The sequence below is a fragment of the Chiloscyllium plagiosum genome, unplaced genomic scaffold, assembly GCF_037043375.1.
Source record: "Chiloscyllium plagiosum isolate Xiang-an unplaced genomic scaffold, Cpla_swu_hap1 HiC_scaffold_6, whole genome shotgun sequence".
Taxonomy (NCBI): domain Eukaryota; kingdom Metazoa; phylum Chordata; class Chondrichthyes; order Orectolobiformes; family Hemiscylliidae; genus Chiloscyllium; species Chiloscyllium plagiosum.
The window spans coordinates 52,103,242-52,131,142 of record NW_028270144.1 but is presented as its reverse complement, the minus strand read 5'-3'; the positions used below and the strand labels follow the sequence as shown (position 1 = coordinate 52,131,142).

General features: G+C 41.6%; 1 protein-coding gene across 7 annotated transcripts in view; it reads left to right on the top strand.

Annotated features, from left to right (window-relative positions):
• Positions 1-27,901, top strand: part of maml2 (mastermind like transcriptional coactivator 2) — a 434,176-nt gene that overhangs the window by 270,569 nt on the left and 135,706 nt on the right. The window lies entirely within an intron of this gene.

The window sequence follows — 27,901 nt, the reverse complement described above, 5'->3', positions numbered from 1 at the left end:
ATAATGAGATGGAAATTTGATTTTGGGATCATATTCCAATCACTGCTGAATGCATGGTCCAACTTTCCATTCTTCTTGTCTTCATTTTCATGTCACATCTCAAGAGCATTTCTACAAGTGTGGATCAGCTTTTGTATGTATGAGTTTACTTCTCCAGTGTCACTGCTTGATTTCATGACTACCAATATGTTGTGGTTTGGCAATGCCGGTGTTGGACTGGGGTGTACAAAGTTAAAAATCCACCTGATGAAGGAGCAGCGCTCTGAAACCTAATGCTTCCAACTAAACCTGTTGGACTATAGCCTGGTCTTGTGTAATTTTTAAATATGTTGTGGGACTGCTTATCATACATTAAGTGGATGAATCTAGAATTCTTAGAACTTAACATGGGCACATAACCAAATCAACATTGTTTTCCACCTGCCAGAAACCTATTAATCAAGATATTTTCTAATCTATTGTCTATCTGTTCAAATTCCATCAGGTAACATGCAATCTCAAAGTCGTTCAAATCTTGAACTAAACTGTAAACTACATCAGGTCCATTACCAAAATGATTTATACTTTTCTTTGAATCCATTCACCTTCCCACTGTTACTAAGACTGTCATCATTTGTTTTTCATTTTTAATTTGTTTTTGCTGACCTCCAAAGTTCAATTTCTTCAAAACCACCAAAAAATGCCAAACTACAGTGTAATGTAGGTGATGTAGGTGAACAAGCAATCATTGTTCACCTACATCACAATCTTTATGTCAGATTATTGGTGTCAGACCATGAAGCACATTGCTATCAAAATCCTTCCCTTTGTCTTTAAATCCTTGTGTGATCTATCTCCTTTCTTTTGCAATCTTCTAATTCTTCTGCACCACTTGTACCCCCTAATTTCCCAACTTTAATCTGTAGCATGTTTTCCCACTCTGCATTTTACCATTAATATCAGGGCCTATATTCTTTTTTGGTATATTCTAGAATGCTTTGCCTAAACCTTGGTCTCACTTCACGTCATCTCACCTTTCAAAATATCTCTTAAAATGTACCCCTTTGATATTGTTTTGTGTGTTAACTTCTGGTCTTCCCTTATTTTTCATTATCTTAAAAATAAAAAAAAGGTGAAAATGATCAGAAATGTTAGTTTTCAAAATTTTATTATGGAAAAAGAAAATTAATCATTCAAAAATCTCTCCTTCAAAGATGATGGAACACTGGTTTTATTCTGATGTGGACAAAGATCGAATTTGTAAGATCACTTTCACATTCCTTGCTAAGATTTTCACTTTGAAATCTTTAGTTTTACTGTGAACAGGAGAGTTTTTTTTTTTTGCCCTGTCTGTTTTGTCATAGAGTGTAGAGTCATCACTGAATGTTTGATTTTTGAGTCTTATAATTTAAACTGTAAAGTCTCACTGAACACCACAGTGTAGTTACACAAAAGAATTGAGGATTCATAGCCAATTTGTAAATTTGTCAGATGGAGCTTCTAGTTTTCTGTAAACAGGATAATTATTCTCTGGGAACTGTCTTTAGTTCACAAAAGAGAACTCAAATTATTCACCAAGTGGTGGTATGAATTGTAATTCTGAAATTTAACATGCAAATGGTTAAGAATCCAGCTTTTCAAAGGAGCATTGCTGACTTGCTGGACACCAGTCAGTTACTATAGGAACTGCTCACAACTGTCTGTACTGTTTTTATATATAATAATAGCTCTATCCAACATAGACACATACATCTTAATCTTCTGTTTGTTCTCCAATTCTATTACTCTTCATTCAAAGTTTGTGAATATTGCAAAGACAGTTTACAGGTGCTACCGGTCCTATGTTATCTCACTGAAGTGACAAGGTTTTCTTGTGTAACCCTAGAGAGTAAGAGTTGGCAATTTGTTGCAATGACATCATCACGGAGCTCAACATCTGTTCTAGATTTTAAAAAAGGAGTAATGATACCATTTGAACTTGTAGGGACACTAAGACCATCATTTTCCTGCCATCATGCACGGCATAGATTTAGGATTGAAATTGCAACATTTCAAGCCTGTATCAGATCTCCATAAGCATTACATTTACCAGAAATCACTGGAGGGAGAGCCTGTTTCAATATTTTTAGTATGAATACTTTGAAGTACAGGTATTGATATGTTCTCTATTCATGAGCACCACTGCTCCTTGTTATGCCTCAGCTGTCTCTTCAAAGTTCAAAGTTCTTCAGCATCTTTCTTTTTCACATGTGACAATGACCATCCTGCAGTTCCACAGTCCATGTTCGCCAGTTGTGTAGTGGTAGCCTCACATGTAGTCAGCAAAAAATGTGTAGAAAGCTCATCCTGTGTATCTTCTGATTTTTGTCAACTTCAGAGCCTTTTCAAAATAGTGGCCAGGGCACAGTCCCAGGTTTCCCAACCCTATTCATAGTTTTTCCAATTTATACCAAAAGCTTTAAAGGGCTATTTAGGTTGCGTATTTGAACACAGCACCTCTGACCTGACTTACTTTATTGCAAGGATGGGCGTATTCATGAAGCAGGTCATGTTTTGAAAGGTCATAATTCATGGCATAGCAGAAGTGTCCTGAACACTGTATAAGCTGACATTTTGCGGTGAGCTCAAAAATGTTTTCTTCTTGGCTACAGGGAAGGAATGACCCCCACAAAACAATTCCTTCATGTCTCTGCAAGGACCCATGCCAAAGAATACCTCTCTTTCCATCCAGCCTCAATTGCCTTCACGCCCCCATTCCAAGGTATATGTCCCCAAAACTTTCTTCATGTGGCCCATGCAAATAATGTCCCTTATTTCCCCATGCCAAGTAATGGCGCTTCCATGCTCATACACACAAAACACTGTATCTAAGTAATGAGTAATGAATCCCAAAGTGACAACTGCATTTGTTGTAAAGCTTTAAAGATAACCATTCGTGACTTTGCATTATGTTAAACAATTGTCTAAAGAAAACTCCTTTCACTGTAACCCAATAAATCATCCAGACACTTTAAAGTTCCAAGACCTGAAAGTACAAGACACTTTAAATCACTTATACTTCAGTAAACAAATATTATGGAGTTAAGAGATTGGTCAGCCAAAACTGTCAATCAAGCAGGATTTTTGATGGTTTGTTTTAATGGGTTTCTGGGCTGTCAGCCAAGAACACATAATGAGACAAATCTTTCTGTGCCACGATATTTTAATGGGTGAATCCAGTCTACTGTATCAGTGAGTGTTTTATTGCTTTAACAACAAGTCAGGTCATCTTGTATCACCTTATTGTAAGTTATTTACACACAGTTCTTACAGAATTTTACAGTTAATTACTAAAGTAGCATGACTTACAAACAAGCAGTTACATATAAGTTAACTTACTCCGGTTTTCTTGCATTTACTGAAAATTGTGACATAAATAAGGTTTGTGGCACAAGGAGGTGGTTAACGAACTACTTTATCGTTAGTTGAAGTTTCTATGGAGAAGAAATGTTTATTCCTTCTTGCTTAAAGAGTCATTCTTAAAATTGTCATTCTTACAAGAGTAATTCTTAAAACTGTTCTTTGAATCTGCCGCAAACTTTTGTATCTTCTGCTGTATAGAAGAGAGTAGAAGAGAGTACAGCTGGGCAGGGAAGGGGTTTTGATTATATTGGTTACTTTCCCAATGCAGCAAGAAATATAAGTGAAGTCAGTGAATGGGAGGTTGGTTTGCGTGATAGACTGGGCTGTGTTCACAACTCTGTAGTTTAGTTTGCTCTTGGGAAGAGCAGTTGCCATACCATGCTGTGATGCATCCAGACAGGATGCTGTCTATGGGGCATCTGCAAAAATTTTTAAGTCTCTTTTTGGACACACCAAATTTCTTAGCCTCCAGAGGAAGTAGATGCATTGCTGTGCTTTCTTGACCATAGTATCAACATGGATGGACCAGGACAGATTGATGGTCATTGCCAATCCCAGGAATGTAATGCATTTGACTAGCTCTACCCCAGCACCATTAACATAGACAGGCATGTGCTTTTCGCTCTGCTTCTTGAAGTCAATGAACAGTTCCTTCCTTTTGCTGAAGTAGATGGAGAGATTGGTGTCTTTACAAGATGCTATTAAGAATTATATCTCCTCCCTGTACTCCGTCTCATTGTTGTTTGAGATCTGATCTAAATGTGGTATTGTCAGCAAACTTGTAAATGGAGCTGGTACAGAATTTGGCCAGAGTTGTGCAAGTATAAGGAGTAGTGGGCTGGGTATGCAGCCTTGTGGGTCATATCTTTGATGATAATCATGGAGAAGGTGTTGTTGCCTATCCAGAGTGACTGTGATCTGTTGGTCAGAAAATCGAGAATCAGTTATAGAGGGGGGAGCAGAGACTAAGTCCTAGAGTTTGGAGATGAGTTTGTTTGGAATTATGTGTTGAAGGTGAAGTTGCAGTCAATAAGTAGGAGCCTCTAGTAGGTATCCTTGTTGTCCAGATGTTCAAGGGGTGAACGTAATGCAAAGACGATACTGCCTGCAATAGATCTGCTGCAGTGGTCGAGGAATTGAAAGGAATCAAAGCAATCAAAGCAATCTAGGAGGCTGAAGCTGATGTGAGCTATGACCAACCTCACAAAGCACTTCATAAGTTTGGAGGTCATATCCACAGGGCGGTAGTAGTTATTGATGCTTGCTGCATAATTTTTCTTTGGCACTGGGTTGAAGGTGATCTTATTGTGGAGTGCCAGGTGGAGACTTCAGATCATAGTAAGGAGAGGTTGAAGATGTCTGTGAATACCCCTGCCAGCTGATCCTCACAGGATCTGAGTTCATGGCCGTGGACTCCATCCAGATCACTCGCGTTCAGCTGGGTTCCTTCCTTAAGAAGACAATCTAACATATGTGGCAGTGACCGAGCATACAGGTGCATCTAAAGTTGATGGTGCAGTTGATACAATTTCATTGTTCTTCTGTTCAAGTGAGCATAGAATGCATTGAGCTCAGTGTGTAAGGATGTACTGTTGCTGATGATTCCGTTCAATTTCGCTTTGTAGCTTGTTGAGTGGGTTCTTTCTTGATTATATGTTTTTTATTGGGATCTGTCTCTTTATTAAATTTTTTAAATATGAGCCATACATGTTAAGTTAGCCTGGAGCAGTGTTTTGTTGAGCAATAAGACGGTGCTATTTTTTGGGTCTGTAGATTGGAAGGATCAATATGGCCTTCAGTTGAGTGATATGCTCTTCTTGTCGGATGTGGGAGTTTTGGGAGAGTTTAAGGGTTACTGAGGATTATACCTGCAATAAGAAGGTTGCCAATTCTGTCAGATCGAATGAATCGGTTAGAGTCACAGTTAGAGGCGATGAGGAATTTGCAAGAACTAGGGGTTGTGATGCATGGCAGTTATAGGAAGGGAGAAAAGCTACAGATACAGTCAGGTAGATGGTAAATTTCAAGAAAGGTGAGAGATAGGCAGGTAATGCTGGAGTCTCCTGTGGCTATCCCCATTTCAAACAAGTATGCTGTTTTGGAAAGTGTAGAGGGTGATGGACTTTCAGGGGAATATAGCACGAACAGCCAAGTTTCTGGTATGATCGCTGGCTCTAATGTAGTGAGGGGTACATCGGGTTCCAAGAGATCAATTGTGTTAGGGGACTCTCAAGTCAGGAGTACAGACAGACGTTACTACAGCAAGCAGCGAAAGATCAGAATGGTGTTTAGCCTCCCTGGTGTCAGGATAAAGGATGTCTCAGAGAGGGCGAAGAATGTTCTCAAAAGGGAAAGGAACCAGCAGGAGGTCATTGTACACATTGGTACCAACGACATAGGAAAGGAAAAGGATGAGATTTTGAAGGGAGAATATAGAGAGTTAGGCAGGAATTTTAAAAAAAAAGGTCTTCGAGTGTAGTAATATCTAGATTACTCCAGCTGCTATGAGTTAGTGGAGTAGGAATAGGAGGATAGAGCAAATGAAGGTATGGCTGAAGAGCTGGTGTATGGGAGAAGGATTCACATTTTTGGATCATTGGAATTTCTTCTGGGGAAGAAGTAACCTGTACAAGAAGAATGGATTGCACCTGAAATGGAAGGGGACTAATGTACTGGCAGGGAGATTTGCTAGAGCTGCTCGGGAGGATTTAAACTAGTAAGCTGGGTGGGACTCACGCAAGTACTAAGGAAAGAGATCAATCTGAGACTGTTACAGATGAGACAAGAAGCAAGTCAAACAGTCAGGGCAGGCAGGAACAAAGCAGAGAACAAGTTACAACTGATAAATAAAACTGCATTTATTTCAATGCAAGAGGCCCAACAGGGAAGGCTGATGAACTCAGGGCATGGTTAGGAACATGGGACGGGGATATCATAGCAGTTACAGAAATGTGGCTCAAGGATGGATAGGACTGGCAGCTTAATCGTTCAAATACAAATGCTATAGGAAGCATTGAAAGGGAGGCAAGAAAGGGGGTGGTGGGAGTGGCATTTTTTTAGATTAGATTAGATTACTTACAGTGTGGAAACAGGCCCTTCGGCCCAACCAGTCCACACCGACCCGCCGAAGCGCAACCCACCCATACCCCTACATTTACCCTTTTACCTAACACTACGGGCAATTTAGCATGGCCAATTCACCTGACCTGCACATCCTTGGACTGTGGGAGGAAACCGGAGCAGACACGGGGAGAATGTGCAAACTCCACACAGTCCATTTTTGATAAGGGATAGCATTACAGCTGTAATTAGGGAGGATAATCTCAGAAATACATCCAGGGAAGTTATTTGGGTGGAATTGGAAAATAAGAAAGGGATGATTTTATTCGGATGGTGATATAAACCCCTTAGTAGACAGTGGGAAATTGAGAAACAGATTTGTAAGGAGATCTCAGTTATCTGTAAGGATAATAGGGTGGTTATGGTAGGGGATTTTAACTTTCCAAGCATAGACTGGGACAGTCTAGATGGAGAGGAATTTGGTAAGAGTGTACAAGAAAATTTTCTGAGTCAGTATGTGTATATACTGTTGTGGAGAAAATGTAGAGAACCATCAGGAGAGATTACTTCAATTACTTGCAAACAAAAAACCGTGACACAGAGAAAGCAGATTCTCGAATGCCCCTGAACCTCAGAGTCCTTGGTTTTTATATTTTTTTTATCATGTTTTTGTTAGCTTATCAGCATGTCCAACTATGTTAATCAAAGTACCTCACTCTAGCTACACAATAAACTAGTGATGTTATTTCCCATTATCTCTTTAGTTGTACATTCAACTTAATGTTATTCTAATGTCATGGTTAGATATTTATTGCTAACTCTGCTACAATGGTCTTTCATTCCAGACCCTACTTAATATTTTCCTAATGTCATGATTAGATATTTATTACCACTTCTGCTACAGTGCTCTTCCATTGCAGACTAACCTATCATGATAAATATTTAGCTATTCCATTTATTACAATAGTCTCCTGTCTCAAGCTGACTGTACTAACTATTAATTAGATATTTTAATGTCATGTCTCAAATATTTACAGTCCCAATCCTGTCATAATACCACTTAACAGAGAAACTTTCTTTATTACTTGTGTTATCTCATCACGTCATAGTGACCTTTCAGCCTTAACCTTACTCTGCTAATTGGTGTAAGAATGTTCCACACTTCTTATTCCATCTTGCCTTTCACAGATCGCACATTGCCAGTGGTCTTCATGCTTTAACCCTTCCCATGCTTTCATGCTTTTTATTTTCAATAGTACCTACTAGAGAAGGTGCAAAACTTGACCTACTCTTGGAAAATAAGGCAGGGCAGATGAATGAGGTGTCAGTGGGGGAGCACTTTGGGGCCAGCAACCATAATTCTACTAGTTTCAAAATAGTGATGGAAAAGAATAGATCAGATCTATCAGTTGAAGTTCTAAATTGGAGGAAGACTAATTTTGACAGCATTAGGCAAGAAAATTCAAAATTTCAAAATTTGAAAAAGAACTTTCAAAAAAGATTCCCGATGAAGTACTTTCGCCCAAAACGTCCAGAGACAGTACATTCCTGTTAAGGTGAAAGGCAAGGCTGGTAGATGTAGGGAATGCTGGATGACTACAGAAATTGAGGGTTTGGTTAAGAAGAAGAAGGAAGCATATGTCAGGTATAGACGGGAGAAATCGAGTGAATTCTTTGACAGTAGGAGGCAGCAGGAGTATACTTAAGAGGGAAATCAGGAGGGCAAAATGGGACATGAGCTAGCTTTGGCAAACAGAGATAAGGAGAGTCCAAAGGGTTTTTGCAAATACATTAAGGACAAAAGGGTAACTAGGGAGTGAATAGGGCCCCTCAAAGCAAGGTGGCCTTAGTATGGAGCTGCAAGAAATGGGGAAGACACTAAATGAGTATTTTACATCAGTGTTTACTGTGGAGAAGGATATGGAAGATATAGAATGTGGGGAAATAGATGGTGACATCTTGAATAATGTCCATATTACAGAGGAGCAAGTGCTGGATGTCTTGAAACACATAAAGGTGGATAAATCCCCAGGACACGATCAGGTGTACCCTTGCTGGGCCCCTTGCTGAGATATTTGCATAATCGATAGTCACAGGTGAGTTGCCAGAAGACTGGAGGTTAGCTAATGTGCCATTTTTTAAGAAAGGTGATAAGGATAAGCCAGGGAACTATAGACTGTGAGCCTTACGTCAGTGGTGGGCAAGTTGTTGGAGAGAATCCTGAGGGACAGGATTTACATGAACTTGGAAAGGCAAGAACTGATTAGGGATAGTCAACATGGCTTAGTGCGTGGAAAATCATGTCTCATAATTGAGTTTTTTGAAAAAGTAACAAAGAGGATTGATGAGGGTAGAGCGGTATACGTGATCCATATGGACTTCAGCAAGGTGTTTGACAAGGTTCCCTGGTGAAGACTGATTAGCAAGGTCAAATCTCACGGAATACAGGGACACTAGCCATTTGGATACAGAACTGGCTAAAAGGTAGAAGACAGAGGGTGGTGGAGGGTTGTTTTGCAGACTGGAGTCCTGTGACCAGTGGAGTGCCATAAGGATCGGTGCTGGGTCCACTACTTTTTGTCATTTATTTAATGATTTGGATGTGAACATAGGAGGTATAGTTAGTAAGTTTGCAGATGACACCAAAATTGGAGGTGTAGTGGACAGTGAAGAAGGTTACCTCTGATGGGCCAATGGGCTATGGAGTAGCAGATGGAATTTAATTTTGGTGCTGCATTTTGGGAAAGTAAATCTTAGCCGGATTTATACACTTTATGGTAAGGTCCTCGGGAGTGTTGCTGAGCAAAGAGTCCTTGGAGTGCAGGTTCATAACTCTCTGAGAGTAGAGTCGCAGGTCGATAGGCTAGTGAGGAAGGCGTTTGGCACGCTTTCCTTTATTGGTCAGAGCATTGAGTATAGGAGTTGGAAGGTCATGTTGCGGCTGTACAGGACATTGGTTCCGCCACTTTTGGAATATTGCATGCAATTTTGGTCTCCTTCCTATTAGAAGGAAGTTGTGAAACTTGAAAGAGTTCAGAAAGGATTTACAAGAATGTTGCCAGGGTTGGAGGATTTAAGCTACAGAGAGAGGTTGAATAGGTTGAGGATGTTTTCCCTGGAGCGTCAAACCCTGAGGAGTGACTTCATAGAAGTTTATAAAATCGTGAGGGGCATGCTTAGAATAAATAGACAAAGTCTTTTTCCAGGGGTGCGGGAGTCCAGAACTAGAGGGCATACGTTTAGGGTGAGAGGGGAAAGATATAAAAGGGACCTAAGAGGCAATGTTTTTACACAGAGGGTGGTGCGTGTATGGAATGAGCTGCCAGAGGATGTGGTGGAGGCTGGTACAATTGCAACATTTAAGAGGCATTTGGATGGGTATATGAATAGGAAGGGTTTGGAGGGATATGGGCCGGGTGCTGGCAGGTGGGACTAGATTGGATTGGGATACCTGGTCGGCATGGACCGAAGGGTCTGTTTCCATGCTGTACATCGCTATGACTCTATGACTCTAAGATAGAACAGGACAGCACAAGGACATGTTATGCTGAACATGATGCCAAATTAAACTAATCCCTTCTGCCTGACAACCTTCCACACTAAACACAACTCCCCCGATCTTTATGTCATCTACAAACTTACTAACCCACCTATCTATGTTTTCATCAAGTCATTTATATAAATCACAAACAACAGAGGACCCAGTACGGATCTCTGTGAAACAGGATACAAATTAGTCTCTTGGCTCCATCATGCGTAGTATTATGAAATTGAATGCGTATACTGTACCTTTAAGAGAGAGTGAATGCTGTTTTGCACTGACAGCTAATAAGCCCCTGTCATATGATTAGTTAGCAGTCTCAGATGTCATGGAAACTTGAAAATAAGTAACATTTGGCTCTGAAACAAATATCTGAGTTTGCGTTTCTGTTCTGACAACAATTCGAACTTAGCCCATCAGTTTAAATAATTTTGTGGGTGGCACGGTGGCACAGTGGGCAGCACGGTGGCACAGTGGTTAGCACTGCTGCCTCACAGCGCCAGAGACCCGGGTTCAATTCCCGCCTCAGGCGACTGACTGTGTGGAGTTTGCACGTTCTCCCCGTGTCTGCATGGGTTTCCTCCGGGTGCTCCGGTTTCCTCCCACAGTCCAAAGATGTGCAGGTCAGGTGAATTGGCCATGCTAAATTGCCCGTAGTGTTAGGTAAGGGGTACATGTAGGGGCACGGGTGGGTTGCGCTTCGGCGGGGCGGTGTGGACTTGTTGGGCCGAAGGGCCTGTTTCCACACTGTAAGTAATCTAATGCCCAGGATACTAAAATCCAATTGACTTTGAACTTATTGTTTTTGCCAACCTTGAACCAATGAGGCGATCCAATATTAGGAGTATAAAGAAGCAAGCATTTTGAAAGTTAGACAGAGAGTAAACTGCCATTTGAAGCATTCTCTATCAAGCGTACCTTGTTCTAATGAAACATCTTTGCGGTAAAAGACAGAAGACAATCTAGGGAGATCAGCAGCCGAAAGGAGGAGGACACCGGAGACAACGGCCACTGAAATTAAGTTGATGTAATTTTAATACATGTTTGTATTGGAACCATATAGTGTTTTTGAGTTGCAGGCAGATAAAAAGCAGTTAAGAGAAAGGAGGCTTAGAGTTGTAAATAGTTGTTGTCTAATGTTCACTTTTAGAGTTAAAGAATAAATTGATGTTTTTTCTTTAAATAGAGGAATTTGGGAGTTGTTTGTCACTCATACTTTTACAGATTAGGAAACAAGGTGAGCTTTTCTGGGTGTCTAGTTTAATTAGCAGAAGGGTTCACCGCCATGTCGTAACAGTAGATATACCCATTAAGAGGTAGGAGCTGTGACAGGGTTTTGTCTTATTTCCTTTTTGAGGGTAACTTCACCAGCACTCAGAGTGAGAGAAAGCCTTTAATTCCCTTCAACATGTGGGTGTACCATGACTGTCCTCAAGCTGTGGATTTCACAGCACACAAGTCCATGCCAGCACATTATGCATCTAAAACAAGAGTTGCTGATAATTTTTAACCCTTTCTTTTGTAAGTCCTGAAAGGCTATACATAGACATAGACATATCTGCAGTTTTGGACGTAATTCACAGGCCAAGACTTTCTGCTGAAAGGGGTAGTCAGCCCTTCATTGTCTGTGCCGCCATGGGAGATCGTTGCCCAGTTTGTTTTGAATTGCAACACTTCTTTTGAACTTCCCATAAAACTATTTTCAGGAGTGGCTTTCTATGGTTTCTGAAACTTGCTAAACAGTCACTGAATTTTGGCTGTGTGTCTTCATTTAAAAAAACACATTGAATTAAAAATTTAACATGTCCATAAGTAATCCAGGTTTAAGATCCCTGTGGACAACAGACCTAACCATCTAGATTTCACATGAACACCAAAACAAGAAATTGCAGGTGCTGAAATAAAGAAAGAAAATGTTGAAAGTGTGCACTTGTGGAGTGGCAGTGATAACAGTACAAATGCTGTAATTCTGAAATAGGATAACTGGATAGTCCACAATCTAGCCAATGCCTCAGCAATCCTAATAACCTGCTGGAGGAGAAATCAGATAAATGTGAGAATTTGCATGCTACTTTTGAGAACAGTCATGAGGCCTATAGTCTGGATCAGCGTAGCACCAAATGTGAATTGAATTGAATTGAATTGAATTGAATTTATTGTCATGTGTACCGAGGCATAGTGAAAAGCTTTGTCTTACGAGCAATATAGGGAGATCATATAGTTAAATAGCATAGATAAGTAAATAATAGGTAAAGAGCAGCAAAAACCAAAACGCAGTACAGGCAAATGCTGTTTGTGAAGCCGAAACTGTTTAAACTGTTTCAAAACCGGCTGGTGCATGTGTTCAGGCTTCTGTACCTTCTCCCTGATGATAGAGGTTGTAGAAAAGGATGGATTGGATCCTGACGGCCTTTCCTTGACAGCTGGCCTGGTAGATAGATTCTATAGATGGGAGGTTATTGTCCAGGCTGAACTCACCAAACTCTGTATCCCTGTGTATCCTTTGACATCACCCTGAGCTTTCATTTCAGCATTGAAACACTTTCTTGTTATGAAATAGAAGAGGAGACATCGGCCACCTGACATGTTGCTGGCTATCTCTGTCCTAATGTTACACTAGATGCGTCCATGTTTCATAATAATGGGAGCAGACTCTGCAGCAGATCCATCTCTTTATACATACTCATCAACAATCTTCAGTGTGTTCATAGAATCACAAATCCCTACAGTGTGGAAGCAGGCCATTCAGCGCATCGAGTTCACAGCAACCCTGTGACAAACTTTTCACCCAGACTCAATGCCCTACCCTATCCCTGTAACCTTGCATTTCCCATGGCTAATTTACTTAACCTGCACATCTCTGGACACTGTGGCCAATTTAGCATGGCCAATGCACCTAACCTGCACAACAATGGACTGTGGGAGGAAACCGGAGCACCTGGAGGAAATCCACGCGTGAACAGGGAGAATGAGGAGAAACTTCTTCACCCAGAGAGTGGTAGCTGTGTGGAATGCTCTGCCCCAGAGGGCAGTGGCGGCCCAGTCTCTGGATTCATTTAAAAAAGAGTTGGATAGAGCTCTCAAGGATAGTGTAATCAAGGGTTATGGAGATAAGGCAGGAACAGGATACTGATTAAGGATGATCAGCCATGATCATATTGAATGGTGGTGCAGGCTTGAAGGGCAGAATAGCCTACTCCTGCACCTATTGTCTATTGTCTAATGTGCAAACTCCACGAAGAAAGTCGCCCAAGGTGAAATCAAACCTGGGTTCCTGGGACTGTGAGGCATCAGTGCTAACCAATGAGCCACTGTGCTACCCTGAATGTTTTCCACTGAAGTCCTTAACTCTGTGTTCTGCCACAAAAGCAATCTGAATTTCATTGTTTGATGAATAAGTGCATAAACCATTCCTTTCCCTTCACCTAGAGACAACTCTTTATGAAAATAAAACTGCAGGAGAGGCTGTTGGGTGTGATGAGGTAAATTTAAATATGCATCCATTGAATTTCATTACCAAGTGAGTTCATTGAGCGTTTTCTGGCACTGCAGCCAGAATTCGGGCTCCACTGGCCACCTGCTTCCATTTACTTTTTAGCATCTATGCTTTGAAGCTGTTCTGGCCCACTGTGGAAACATGATATCTTTCTTCCTTACCATCTTCATCTCTTTAGCACCGTGTCTGAAAACCTGAGAATCCTCTCTGTCTAGCCTGTTGCTGCATTTACTATCCTTAATGTTCCAGTCAATCCTTACTGAATCTGTTGTTGTTCCTGTTGCAAAAGTGCAGTTCTCCTTTAAGGAAGATAGGCTGCCTTTGAGTCCAGACTTCATAATTGTATCCGCTGGCGAAATTCATTTCCCCATCTCTGTCAAATAAACTACTCTACCTGTGGTCCTGGTTAGTGAAACAAGAATATTTTCCCTCCTTAGAAAGATTCTTTGGTTTGTCAGGCCCATCTATCAGTTTCAAAGTTTCCTGCTGTCTTGGTTATGGAATATTAAGCAGTGGACTTTCTACAACCAATTTTTACTTTCTTCTCCAAAATGATTCCTCATCAAAAGCAGATATCTTTCTGCACAATACTATTCAGAGTAGATCAGATTGAAGCTGTATTATTCAATTTTTGCATGCTGTCATCTGGTACATAAATGCCCCAGGCCTAGCATGTCACCCTTGTCATCATTGTCGAACTGCAACAGAACAATGCAGGAAGGAAAATAAGAAAAGCAGTTGTCATCTGCACCAGTTAATGCACTCACTACTGAAATTCAATGTTTAATATTCAGGCCGAAACAATTTACTCCTTTTTAGTGTGCAGTCAGTGTCTAGCTTCACAAATTTTAAACAAAAACTTGGGCATTAATATGAAATGATAACAGTGTTGAACTCATGAATTCCAATAGATTGAAATCTGCACATGCTGATTCATATTGGATTTGCATTCTTATTTGTAGTGCAGAATCTGCTGCCCTTGGACAGTGAATGCATTGTAAACAAGCTTTCAAATTGAACTAGATCACCTTGTTTAAATCATGAATAAAACAAAGCAAAAGCAATCACAACAATAGGTTTTATTATGCTAGAATCTGGTAGCCATCTACCCATACCCAATTGTATATTATTTTTGTATGATTCTGACCTGTGAGGGACATAATTTACAGCAGGAGTAGCCAAATTTGGACCTTTGAATCTGCATTGCTACTCAAAAAAAGCTTGGCTGATTTGATTGTGGCCTTACCTCCAAGAGTGAGGTGGACTAACATAGATTGCTATTGTTGTGGTTCTGTTCGCCGAGCTGGAAGTTTTTGTTGCAAACGTTTCGTCCCCTGTCTAGGTGACATCCTCAGTGCTTGGGAGCCTCCTGTGAAGCGCTTCTGTGGTGTTTCCTCCGGCATTTATCGTGGCCTGTCCCTGCCGCTTCCGGTTGTCAGTTTCAGCTGTCCTCTGTAGTGGCCGGTATATTGGGTCCAGGTCTATGTGTTTGTTGATGGAGTTTGTGGATGAGTGCCATGCTTCTAGGAATTCCCTGGCTGTTCTTTGTTTCGCTTGCCCTATAATGGTAGTTTTGTCCCAGTCAAATTCATGTTGCTTGTCATCTACGTGTGCGGCTACTAGGGATAGCTGGTCGTGTCGTTTCGTGGCTAGTTGATGTTCGTGGATGCGGATCGTTAGCTTCTTCCTGTTTGTCCTATATTTGTGCAGTCCTTGCATGGGATTTTGTACACTACATTAGTTTTGCTCATGCTGGGTATCGGGTCCTTCGTTTTGGTGAGTTGGCTGTCTGAGAGTGGCTGTTGGTTTGTGTGCTGTTATAAGTCCTAGTGGTCGCAGTAGTCTGGCTGTCATTTCAGAGATGTTCTTGATGTATGGTAGTGTGGCTAGTCCTTTTGTACAGCACATGGCCTGTTTGCTGCATTCACTCTCGAATGTTGTTGGTCCAGTCAACTTTCCTCTTGATTTAAGCTGTAAAAAGCCCCATCGTGGAAGAAAATGTAGTAACCTGGAATTATCAGACCAAAAAGAGTAGAAACATATGTAACGTGGATCTGACCTCTGCTCTTCTGTTCTGAACTATAGTTTTGTAGTTAAGACTTCTTTTTCCCATCTCCAGCATGTGGACATGCACTGCTCTAATGGCCATCATAGAGAAATGGTACATTGTGATCAAAAATATGAATTAAATATTCCACTGCACATGACATTCAAATGGCAGATGTTATGGAAAAGCAGCTAGGGTAGCCTTGATAATAAAACATGACGTAAGGCAGTAATGAGGAAGATTTTTGACTTGAATAAGCAATAACTAGAACTAGAATGGATAGAGATAAGAAATTAGGGGTCAGGCAATGCTGATGAAAAGGGCTTTCTAGTTCTCCTGACAGTAGCCAAACTGTACAAAATGGGTTTTTACCAAAGGTTCATGGGTGCTCTAATCTTCATTGAGAGCAGATAAATTATAGGGGCAAAAGTAGTTTAGAGAACATGTTCTTGAAATGCATTCAATATAATTTTCCAGATCAATATACTGTTACGACATTATCCCTCTGCTAATCTAAACTCGACACACAGAAGCTCACTTTGCGCTGTAATCTGTTAAATTTCAAGAAGCAAAGAACTATCCGTAATTTCACTAATTAAGGTAAAAATTAGCAATTTTATTCTTTAAGTCCAACAGAGAACAGTAAAACCACTATTTACAAATCCTTTCTCTTAAACCTCTTTTACCTCCCACTCTACAATACTGATCTGATATTTTAAAAAAAACGATTAAAATTTACAAAAACAAAATCACATTTCAAAATCAGTCAGCTTTGTTGATTTTCCTCTGTAGATTTTCCTCTGATTTTTCCTGGGTCGTCTCTTCGGTCTTCTGCTGCACAGCTTTTCTTATGGATAGGTTCCTGTCAGAGAGCTATTTCATGAGCAGTCTATACTTGTTGGTCCTTGACATTTGTAGAGTCAAAGAGTCATATAGATGTACAGCATGGAACAGATCCTTCGGTCCAACTCCATGCCATCCAAATATCCCAACCCAATCTAGTCCCAGCTACCAGCACCTGGCCCATATCCCTCCAAAACCCTTCCTATTCATATACCCAACCGGATGCCTTTTAAACGTTGCAATTGTACTAGGCTCCACCACTTCCTCTGGCAGCTCATTACATACACGTACCACCCTCCGTGTGAAAGAATTTCCCTTTAGATCCCTTTTATATCTTTCCCCTCTCACCCTAAACCTATGCCCACTAGTTCCGGACCTCCCCGTCCCAGGGAAAAGATTTTGTCTATTTATCCTATCCATGTCCTCATTATTTTATAAAACTCTATAAGGTCACCCCTCAGCCTCCGATGCTCCAGGGAAAACAACTCTAGCCTAGTCAACCTCTCCCTATAGCTCAAATCCTCCAATTCTGGCAACATCCTTATAAATCTTTTCTGAATTCTTTCAAGTTTCACAACATCTTTCCGGTAGGAAGGAGACCAGAATTGCACACAGTATTCCAACAGTGGCCCAACCAATGTCCTGTACAGCCTCAACATGTCCTCCCAACTCCTGTACTCAATACTCTGACCAATAAAGGAAGCATACCAAACGCCTTCTTCACTATCCAAGCTACCTGTGACTCCATTTTCAAGGAGCTATGAACTTGCACACCAAGGTCTCTTTGTTCTGCCACACTCCTGAGGACCTTACCATTAAGTGTATAAGGAGAAAGTGAGGACTGCAGATGCTGGAGACCAGAATTGAAAAGTGTGATGCTGGAAAAGCGTAGCAGACCAGGCAGCATCCGAGGAGCAGGAGCAGGAGAATCAACGTTCCTGAGGAAAGGCTTATGACCGAAACATCGATTTTCCTGCTCCTCAGATGCTGCCTGGCCTGCTGTGCTTTTCCAGCACTACACTTTTCAACATTAAGTGTATAAGTCCAACTAAGATTTGCTTTCCCAAAATGCAGCACCTCACACTTATCTAAATTAAACTCGATCTGCCACTTCTCAGCCCATTGGCCCATCTAATCAAGATCCCGTTGTAATCTGAGGTGACCTTCTTTGCTGTCCACTACACCTCCAATTTTGGCGTCATCAGCAAACTTACTAACTGAACCTCTTATGCTCACATGCAAATCATTTATACAAGTGATGAAAAGTAGTGGACCTAGCGCTGATCCTTGTGGCACTCCACTGCTCACAGTCCTCCAGTCTGAAAAACAACCCTCCATCACCACCCTCTGTCTTCTACCTTTGAGCTAGTTCTGTATCCAAATGGCTAGTTCTCCCTGTATTCCATGAGATCTAACCTTGCTAATCAGTGACCCATGGGAAACCTTTTTGAACGCCTTACTGAAGTCCATATAGATCACATCTACCACTCTACCCTCATCAATCCTCTTTGTTATTTCTTCCAAAAACTCAATCAAGTTTGTGAGACATGATTTCCCACTCATAAAGCCATGTTGACTATCCCTAATCAGTCCTAGCCTTTCCAAATACATGTACATCCTGTCCCTCAGGATTCCCTCCAACAACTTCCCACCACCAATGTTAGGCTCACTGGTCTATAGTTCCCTGGCCTGTGCTTACCACCGTTCTTAAACAATGGCACCACATTAGTCAACCTCCAGTCTTCTGGCACCTCACCTGTGACTATCGATGATGCAAAAATCTCAGTAAGAGGCACAGCAATCACTTCTCTAGCTTCCCACAGAGTTCGAGGGTACAACTGATCGGGTTCTGGGGATTTATCCACTTTTATGTGTTTCAAGGCATACAGCACTTCCTCCTTTGTATTCTGGACATTTTTCAAGATGTGACCATCTATTTCCCTACATTCTATATCTTCCATGTCCTTTTCCACAATAAGTACAAATACAAAATACTTGTTTAGTATCACCCCCTTCTCCTGTGGCTCCACACAAAGGCCGCCTTGCTGATCTTTGAGGGGCCCTATTCTCTCTCTAGTTACCCCTTTGTCCTTAATGTATTTGTAAAATCCCTTTGGATTCTCCTTATCTCTGTTTGCCAAAGCTATCTCATGTCTGCTTTTTGCCCTCCTAATTTCTCTCTTAAGTACATTCCTACTGCCTTTGTACTCTTCTATAAATTCCACTCCATCTAAACCTTTAACAATATGGCAGTCCCAGTCTATGTTGGGAAAGTTAAAATCCCCCTACCATAGCCACTCTGTTATTCTTACAGATAACTGAGATGTCCTTACAAATTTGCTTCTCAATTTCCCTCTGACTATTAGGAGGTCCATAACGCAATCCCAATACGGTGATCATCCCTTTCTTATTTTTAGGTTCCACCCAAATAACATCCCTGGATGTATTTCTGGGAGTTTCCTCCCTCAGTGCAGCTGTAATGCTATCCCTTATCGAAAACACCACTCCTCTCTTGCCTCCCTTTCTGCCCTTCCTGTAGCATTTGTACCCTGGAATATTAAACTGCTATCCCTGAGCCATGTTTCTGTAACTGCTATAGTATCCCAGTTCCATGTTCCTAACCATGCCCTGAGTTCATCTGCCTTCCCTGATGGCCTCTTACATTGAAATGAATGCAGTTTAATTTATCTTGTTCTCTGCTTTGTCCCTGCCTGCCTTGACTGTTTCACTCGCCTTTGTTCTCAACTGTACCAGTCACAGATTGATCTCTTTCTCCACTATCTCGCTGGGTCCCACCCCCCAACCGTACTAGTTTAAATCCTCCTGAGCAGCTCTAGCAAATCCTCCTGCCAGTATATTAGTCCCCTTCCAATTTAGGTGCAATCTATCCTTCTTGTACAGGTTACTTCTACCCCAAAACAGCTTCCAATGATCCAAAAATTGAATCATTCTCCCATACATCAGCTCCTCAGGCATGCATTCATCTGCTCTATCCTCCTATTCCTGCCCTCACTAGCTTGTAGCACCAGGAGTAACTCAGATATTACTACTCTTGAGGACCTCCTTTTTAAATTCCTGCCTAACTCTCTGTAATCTCCCTTCAGAATCTTAACCTTTTCCCTTCTTATGTTGTTGGTTCCAATGTGTATAATGACCTCCTGCTGGCCCCTCCTGCTAGCCCCTCTGCATCCTCTTTGAGACGAACCTATTTTACAAAATGTCTGTTTTTATACCCAAAACATTGGATCATTTCATTAGTTTGATGTCATCAAAACAGTAAATACAAATTCGATTGGATTTTGGTATCTGGGACATAATTTAAACAGATTAGCTGAAATTGAATTTGTTTTTGTTCCGTGGCAATACAACTCCAACTATTTGTTTCCACCAAGTGTTACATTTTTACATTATTCAGCACTCTGTGCTTTCAGTCAGTCCTTACTCACTTTACCTCTCTCTTAAAGGTACAGTACACCTACACCTTCATAACAATACCATGAAGCCAACCAGGGAAGTGGTTACTTTTGTCATATATTCTTATTACTCTTCCATGGAATATGGGCGTCACTGGCAAGGCCAGCATTGGATGTGCATCTCTAATTAGTCTTCACATAGTGGCTTGCTTGCTGTGGATCTGGGATCACATGTAGGTCAGACTGGAAAGGTGTCCATAAAATTTAAAACCAAAACAGACTCTTCCAGTGATGGCACCATCCTTGTGTAACTGCTGGGGGCGGTAGCTCAAGGCATCCATATTTGCTACTTGGTCTCCTGCATGGTGTTCCAACTTGTAATTGTACACACTTAAAATTAGAGTCTACCACTGAATTTGCCCCAAAGCTATGGGCTTTGTCTTCTTTGAGTAACCCTACCAGGGGTTTGTGTTCTGTTACGACTACAAATTTACATCTGTAAAGGTATTGATGGAATTTTCTCACATTTCTTTTTTTTTTGGGGTAGCACGGTGGCTCAGTGGTTAGCACTGCTGCCTCACACCACCAGTGTTCCTGGTTCGATTCCAGCCTCGGCTGATTGTCTGTGTGAAGTTTGCACATTCTCCCCGTGTCTGCGTGGGTTTCCTCCTGGTGCTCCGGTTTCCTCCCACAGTCACAAAGATGTGCAGGTCAGGTGAATTGGCCATGCTAAGTTGCCCATAGTGTGAGGTGCATTAGTCAGAAGGGAATGGATTTGCATGGATTACTCTTCAGAGGGTCGGTGTGGACTTGTTGGGCCGAAGGGCCTGTTTCCACACTGTAGGGAATCTAATCTAATCTAATCAAAGATAACTGCCAAACTTTCCTTCACAATCTGAGCGTATTTGCTCTCTGCGTCAGCCAATGTCCAGCCAATGTGTGTTCTTCTCCATTGGACCATCTCTGAGACAACACTACACCAATAATGAACAAGGAGGCATTGTATGTCAGCACCAGATCTTGCTTGGGATCATGATCTGCCAACACTTTGGACAATTATAGTTGCCTCTTCATTTCCCTAAATACTACATCTTGGATATGAGAATGATAGATCTCAAATTTTCATTGCGAGTCCCAGTCGCAGGGCGGAGTCAGATGATCTTTATTTGCGATTTATGGTTTATAGCAAAAAAGCATAAAGGCACACACAAAGCTTTAAAATGTCATAATTGAGAGATTTCTGGCTTAGAGTGCACATGCATCCCTTTGATTGCTATTCATCAGGGAACCACGATGACTCTTCGTAATTAGCTTGCTCAAACAGCATCTTCACTGAGATTGGAAAAGCAAATCAAGGGAGGAATTTTATGAACGGTAAGGGCCTTCGGGAGTGTAGTGGAACAGAGGGATCTTGGAGTTCAGGTTCACAGTTCTCTGAAAGTGGAGCCACAGGTAGATAGGGCAGTGAAGAAGGCTTTTGCTGCACTGGCCTTCATCAGTCAGGGCACTGAATATCAAAAATGAGAAGTTTCGTTGCAGTTATACAGGATATTGGTGAGGCGACACCTGGAGTATTATGTTCAGTTTTGGTCATCTTGTCAGAGGAAGAATGTTATTCAACTGAAAAGAGTGCAGAAGAAATTTACAAGGACGTTGCCTGGACTCACTGCTCTGAGTTTTAGGGAGACATTGGACAAGCAAGGACCTTTTTCTTTTGAGCATACGAGGCTGAGGGGGGACATAATATAGATGTTTCAGATCATGCAAGGCATGGCTAGATTGAATGCACTCAGTCTTTTTCCCAGGGTTGAGGAATCAAGGGATAGAAAGCATCAGTTTAAGGTTAGAAAGAATCTGAGGGGCACCTTTTCTACTCAGAGTGTGATATGCATATGGAATGAGCTGCCAGTGGAACATCTAAAAGGCATGTGGAGAAATACATGGATAGGAAAGGACTAGAAGGATGTGGGCCAAGTGTAGGGAAATGGAGTTAGTGTGGATGGATATTTTGATCAGCATGGACTAGTTTGGGCCAAAGGGCCTGTCTGCATGCTGTAGGGCTCTGAGAGAGGAACAGGCTTGTCTTTCGATCACAGTTCTCTTATCTTTCTCCTTGAGTCTTTTCACAGTAGAATATTTGCTAGAATTGCCAGTCAATTAGATCAAGAACTTTTAAATTACTACAAAGGAATATCAGTTCCAACAAAGTTGGAGTTGCTGTGGTGCCTCAGTGGTTAGCACTGCTGCCTTGCAGTGCCAGGGACCCAAGTTCAAATCTAGCCTTGGATGACTGTCTGTGTAGAGTTTGCACATTCTCCCTGGGTTTCTTCCAGGTGCTCAGGTTTCCTCTCACAGTCCAAAGATATGTGAGTTAGGTGGGTTGGCCATATTAAATTGCCCATAGTGTCCAGGGATGTGTGAATTACCTATAGGAAATGCAGGATTACAGGAATAAGATAGGGTGCTAAGTCTGGGTGAACAAGTCTGGGAGAGGCTGAACAAGCTGGGGCTGTTTTCTCTGGAGCATCGGAAGCTGAGGGGTGACCTTATAGAGGTTTACAAAATTATGACGGACTTGGATAGGGTAAATAGGCAAAGCCTTTTCCCTGGGGAGTCCAGAACTAGTGGGCATAGGTTTAGGGTGAGAGGGGAAAGATATAAAAGAGATCTAAGTGGCAAATCTTTCACTCAGAGGGTGGTTCATGTATGGAATGAGCTGCCAGAGCAATTGCAACATTTAAGAGGCATTTGGATGGGTATATGAATAGGAAGGGTTTGGAGGGATATGGGCCAAGTGCTGGCAGGTGGGACTAGATTGGGTTGGGATATCTCATCGGCATGGACGGGTTGGACCGAAGGGTCTGTTTCCATGCTGTACATCTCTATGACTCTATGACCTTAATTTTTTTTTAATCCGCAGTCCAATGTCCTTCTACAGTGATAAGGAGGGGCATTTTTACTGTGTGAACCTGGTTTGAATCTTTTACTGATTCTTTTAGTATATGACAGATAGATTAAATAATTCAAGAGAAACAATTAATTCTGCAACCTTGACTTATTAGCTGCTATGTACAGTGTTGATATTGTTCTACTTGTAATTAACTAAATGTTACATGTTATCATTAGATTAGATTAGATTACATTACAGTGTGGAAACAGTGTGGAAACAGGCCCTTCGGCCCAACAAGTCCACACCGACCCGCCGAAGCGAAACCCACACATACCCCTACATTTACCCCTTACCTAACACTACGGGCAATTTAGCATGGCCAATTCACCTGACCCTGCACATCTTTTTGGACTGTGGGAGGAAACCGGAGCACCCGGAGGAAACCCACGCAGACACGGGGAGAACGTGCAAACTCCACACAGTCAGTCGCCTGAGGCGGGAATTGAACCCGGGTCTCACGCGCTGTGAGGCAGCAGTGCTAACCACTGTGCCACCGTGCCGCCCATCATCTATGTTCTTGCAAGAATGATTGCACTTTCAGCAACCCTGAACAATGTTACTGTCAGCGTTAGTAATGGGCAGGCAAAGATTAAAGTCAAGATTAGAGTAGTGCTGGAAAAACACAGCAGGTCAGGCAGCATCCGAGGAGCAGGAAAATCAACATCGGAAGTGTCAATTTTCCTGCTCCTCAGATGCATTAGTAATGGGCAGCCCTAACAGAGACCATTTCCAACACTGACCCTTTTTCAATAACAGATGGAAGGGTACCAGGATGGAGTTTAGGTTATGTATAAACGTTCAATAATAATTCAGCAACCTGAGCTCTGTTATGGATATAGGAGGCGGGGCAGCTTTATTCATCCTCAGTTTATCTTTCACTGGGTGTAGCCCAGACTGTAGCCCACATGGGGTGACTGGAACACATTCTTTTCCTTCCTTAGTTGTATGGCAACCTTGGAAAAGTGTCTAAGGACTACATCCAAGTTCCCTCAGTTCTCTTTTTTTGGTCTTCCATGTTGTTACCAGGTCACCCAAGTAACTCACAATCTGTTAACCTTTTAAAATGTTCTCCATCTTCCGCTAAAAAATGGCACAGGCTGATGATAGGCAGTCTTGTATATTGGTACAAACTGTTGTGGGTATTTATTGTAGCTTACTTCTGGAAATCCTCATCTAACCACAATTGCAGGTACACATGGCTCTTAAACAGCTTTGTGAAGGACAGCCCCACTGCCAGCTTCGCTTACAAGTCCACAGTGCAAGGGATTGGATATTTATCCAGCTGCGAAAAGCAGTTTCCCAGTAATGCAAACCAACCTGTTGGGTTGCACAATCAGTACGACCAGTGCTGCCCATTCAGCAAACTGTACTGGCTGATGATTCCTTTGCTTTCCAACCTCCTGATTTCTGTCTTTATTTTTGTACGTAAGCTTTATTTTTGTACGTAAGGCATGGGGCAGGCCTTGCAGAATTGTGGGATTGCTTAGTGGGCGGCACTGCTGCCTCACAGCGTCAGAGACCCGGGTTCAATTCCCGCCTCAGGCAACTGACTGTGTGGAGTTTGCACATTCTCCCCGTGTCTTTGTGGGTTTCCTCCGGGTGCTCCGGTTTCCTCCCACATTCCAAAAATGTGCAGGTTAGATGAATTGGCCATGCTAAATTACCCCTACATTTACCCCTTACCTAACACCAGGGGCATGGGTGGGTTGCGCTTCGGTGGGTCGGTGTGGACTTGTTGAGCCGAAGGGCATGTTTCCACACTGTAATGTAATCTATACAATCTATAATCTATACAATCTTCCTGGTCATCATGCAAGGTGGCCTTGGCTCCTTTGATAGTGCCACAACTTCCTGGTATCCATCTTCAGGTATTTAATTTGGACTTAACTCAAGCAGCCTTTTCCTAATTGAAAAATGTTGAGCCAATCAAAGTGAATCTTTCTCAACCAATTTTGAGCCTGGGCCTGAGTCTTTTACGATAATTGAACCAGTTTTTTCCATACGAAACCAGAACCAAAGTTGAACCCTTCATTTTAAAGGTCCCCCAGCATTGGTTCTCATTCTAGCTGAAGTCTTACACAAACTGAAGGATTGGAGCCCAGAGCAAGTTTTGTTATAGACCAGTTCAGCAATCACTGGTACAGTCATGCTGGTAAAAACCTCAATTAGAACTGGGTGACCCTTTAATCAGACATTTATTTTGATTGGTTCTGATTTGGATACTACCTCTGTTCAGAATATATCCTGAATGGGGCTGTGCAAATGCCTTTACTCAAGTGGTGTCCCTTTTAAGCCATTTGGCCTGGTGAGGGCTTCCACTTCCATTGGAATACTTTGTAACTCATATGCTTCACTTGCTGCATTTTCTTTGACAAAGTCAGTTGTAGTGCCTGTTTGATGTCCAGTTAGGCTTCAGCTTGTAGGTGCTTTTGCATGGTTACATGATCAATCCCATTCTCATTGCCACTGAAATACCTTCTCAGAGGCCAAGTTACCCTTTACTTACACATGCATTGTACTCGACACTGGTCAGCCTTCCATAGAGGTAGCTCTCAGAGTGAACAGAATCTCTGACACCCCTGTTTATATCTGTCAGCCAGGTTAACTGCCACAATCAGGTAACTCATTGTATGAAGTCCTCCTGTCTGACCTCATCATTACCATTATAGTCTGCTTTATTGTTTTGCAGAACAAAGTGAAATTTACATTATCCATGTTGTCCTTCAGCTGCTACATGTCTGCCAACTCAGTCAACTTGTCTAAATCACCTTAAAATGTCCTTGCATCCTCCCTGCAACTCTCAATCTTGCCCATTTTTGTGTCATCATCAAACTTGGAAATGTTATATTTGGTTCCCTCATCCAAATTATTTTTACAAATCATGAATAACTTGATTCTTTTGATACCTCAACAGCCACTACCTGCCACCTAGATAAAGACTTATTTGTTCCCACTGTCTGTTTTCTATCTATCACCAATTCTCAATCCATGCCAATATATTATTCTCAATCCTACATGTTTTACTGTTACCCACTAACCTCTTTAGTTGGTGCCTTATCATAAACCCATGCTGGCTTTGTCCAATCCTGTTAATGTTTTTGAATTGTTCTGTCATCACATTTTCTTATAATAGGTTCAAACATCTTCCCACTACTATTGTTAGGCTAATTGGTCTGCAGTTCTCTTTTTTTGTTTCTCTGTTGCTCCCTTTTTAAATACTGAAATTGCATTTCCCACACTCCAATCTGTTGGAACTGCTCCAGAGACTATAGACAAATTATCATCAATGCATCCAATACTTCCAGGGCCATTTCAATTCTGGATGTCGATTATTAGGCCCTGATGATTTGTCAACTTTGAACCCCATTACTAACAGTAATTTCCTTCAATTCTGATCTCTCAGTAGACGGTTAGTTCCAAAACAATTATGGGTGGTTATTTGTGATCTCTTTCATGATGACAGAATCAAAGAATGTGTTTAATTCTTCAGCCATTTTTGTCTTTTTTAGCTTTCTTTTCACTTCACATTTTTTCAAAGCTTTTATGGTCAGTTTGATAGTCCCTGCAATTTTACTCTAATACTTTATTCTCCCCCTCTTTAATCTCGTTTGCTGAATTCTAAAATGTTCCTCGTCCTCAAGCTTATTGCTCTTTCTGGCAATTTCATAAGATTCCTGTTTGAATCTAATATTATAACCAATTCCTTTTAAAGTCATGGTTGAGCTGTTTTATTTATGCACCAGACAGGAATGAATTGAATTGAATTGAATTTATTGTCACGTGTACCGAAGCATAGTGAAAAGCTTTGTCTTGTGAGCAATATAGGCAGATCACATAGTTAAGTAGCATAGATAGTAAATAATAGATAAACAGCGGCAAAAACAAAAACACAGGTACAGGCGAATGTTAAGAGTTTGTGAGTCCATTCAGCATTCTAACAACAAATAGGGCAGAAACTGTTGCGAAACCGGCTGATGCATATGTTCAGGCTTCTGTACCTTCTCTGTAGTAGGGGTTGTATAAAAACATTGCCAGGGTGGGATGGATCTTTTAAGAATGCTGGCGGCTTTTCCTTGACAGCGGGCCTAGTAGATGGATTCTATAGATGGAAAGTTGGCCTTTGTAATTACTCGGACTGAGTTCACCGCTCACTGTGACTGTCTCTGATCTGGAATGGTACAGTTGCCATACCAGGTAGTGATACATCCAGACAGAATGCTCTCGATGGTGCACCTATAAAAGTTGGGAAGGGTATTTGCCGTCATTCCAAATTTGCTCAGCTGCCTGAGGAAGAAGAGATGTTTGTTGGGCCTTTGTAACCAGTGCATCCACACATAGAATCCAAGAAAGCTTTTTGTGGAAGACCACTCCCAGGACCTTGACACTCTCTGTACTGTTAATGTGTAGGGGGGTATGAGTAACATCTTGCCAAAAGTCAATAATGAGTTCCTTGGTTTTGCTGGCATTGAGAACTAGGTTTTTCTCAATGCACCATTTTTCCATGTCTTGCATTTTCTTTAAATGTTAGTCCATCCATTACCAACACTTTTAGTAAGGTAACCAAACCATTCTTGTCAATTTGTGCTTCATACCCTCATAGGTGTGCAAAATGTGCTGCCCCTGCCCAGGAATAAGCATCATAGGACCCAGTGCTGCTCCAGATCTGGGGCCTTGACCTGTGCACAGGAGCCCTCACCCCACCTCTCCAACCTGAGCACAATGGGCCTGCCCACCCCTGCACTCTGAGCACAGACCCAGAGAGCCCAGGCTCCCGTTTTTTGTCCCTGAGATATCTCTTCTGGCCTCTGATACTGGCACAGATATATTTAAATAGTTTGACCCTAGAACAGGCTATGGGGTCAGGACTGTAGATTCACTGGCAGAGCATGATTCCCTGTATCATTTGTAAAATCAAGTTATCTATACAATTATTGCCATTACCTTTTCGAGTATTTTTTTTAATATCTGGAATGAACATCTGAAAATATATAGCAGTAAAGTGCTGATGACTGCAGATTTGTCATTGTCAATCATGGTTATAAAAGCAGTTTGAGGTGGTGTTCAACCATTTTCCTTCAAATAATTAGTCGATACTAATGAAGTGTTAATGAGTTTGGGTGGGAGAGGGATATGTGTAATTTGGGCGGCACGGTGGCACAGTGGTTAGTAC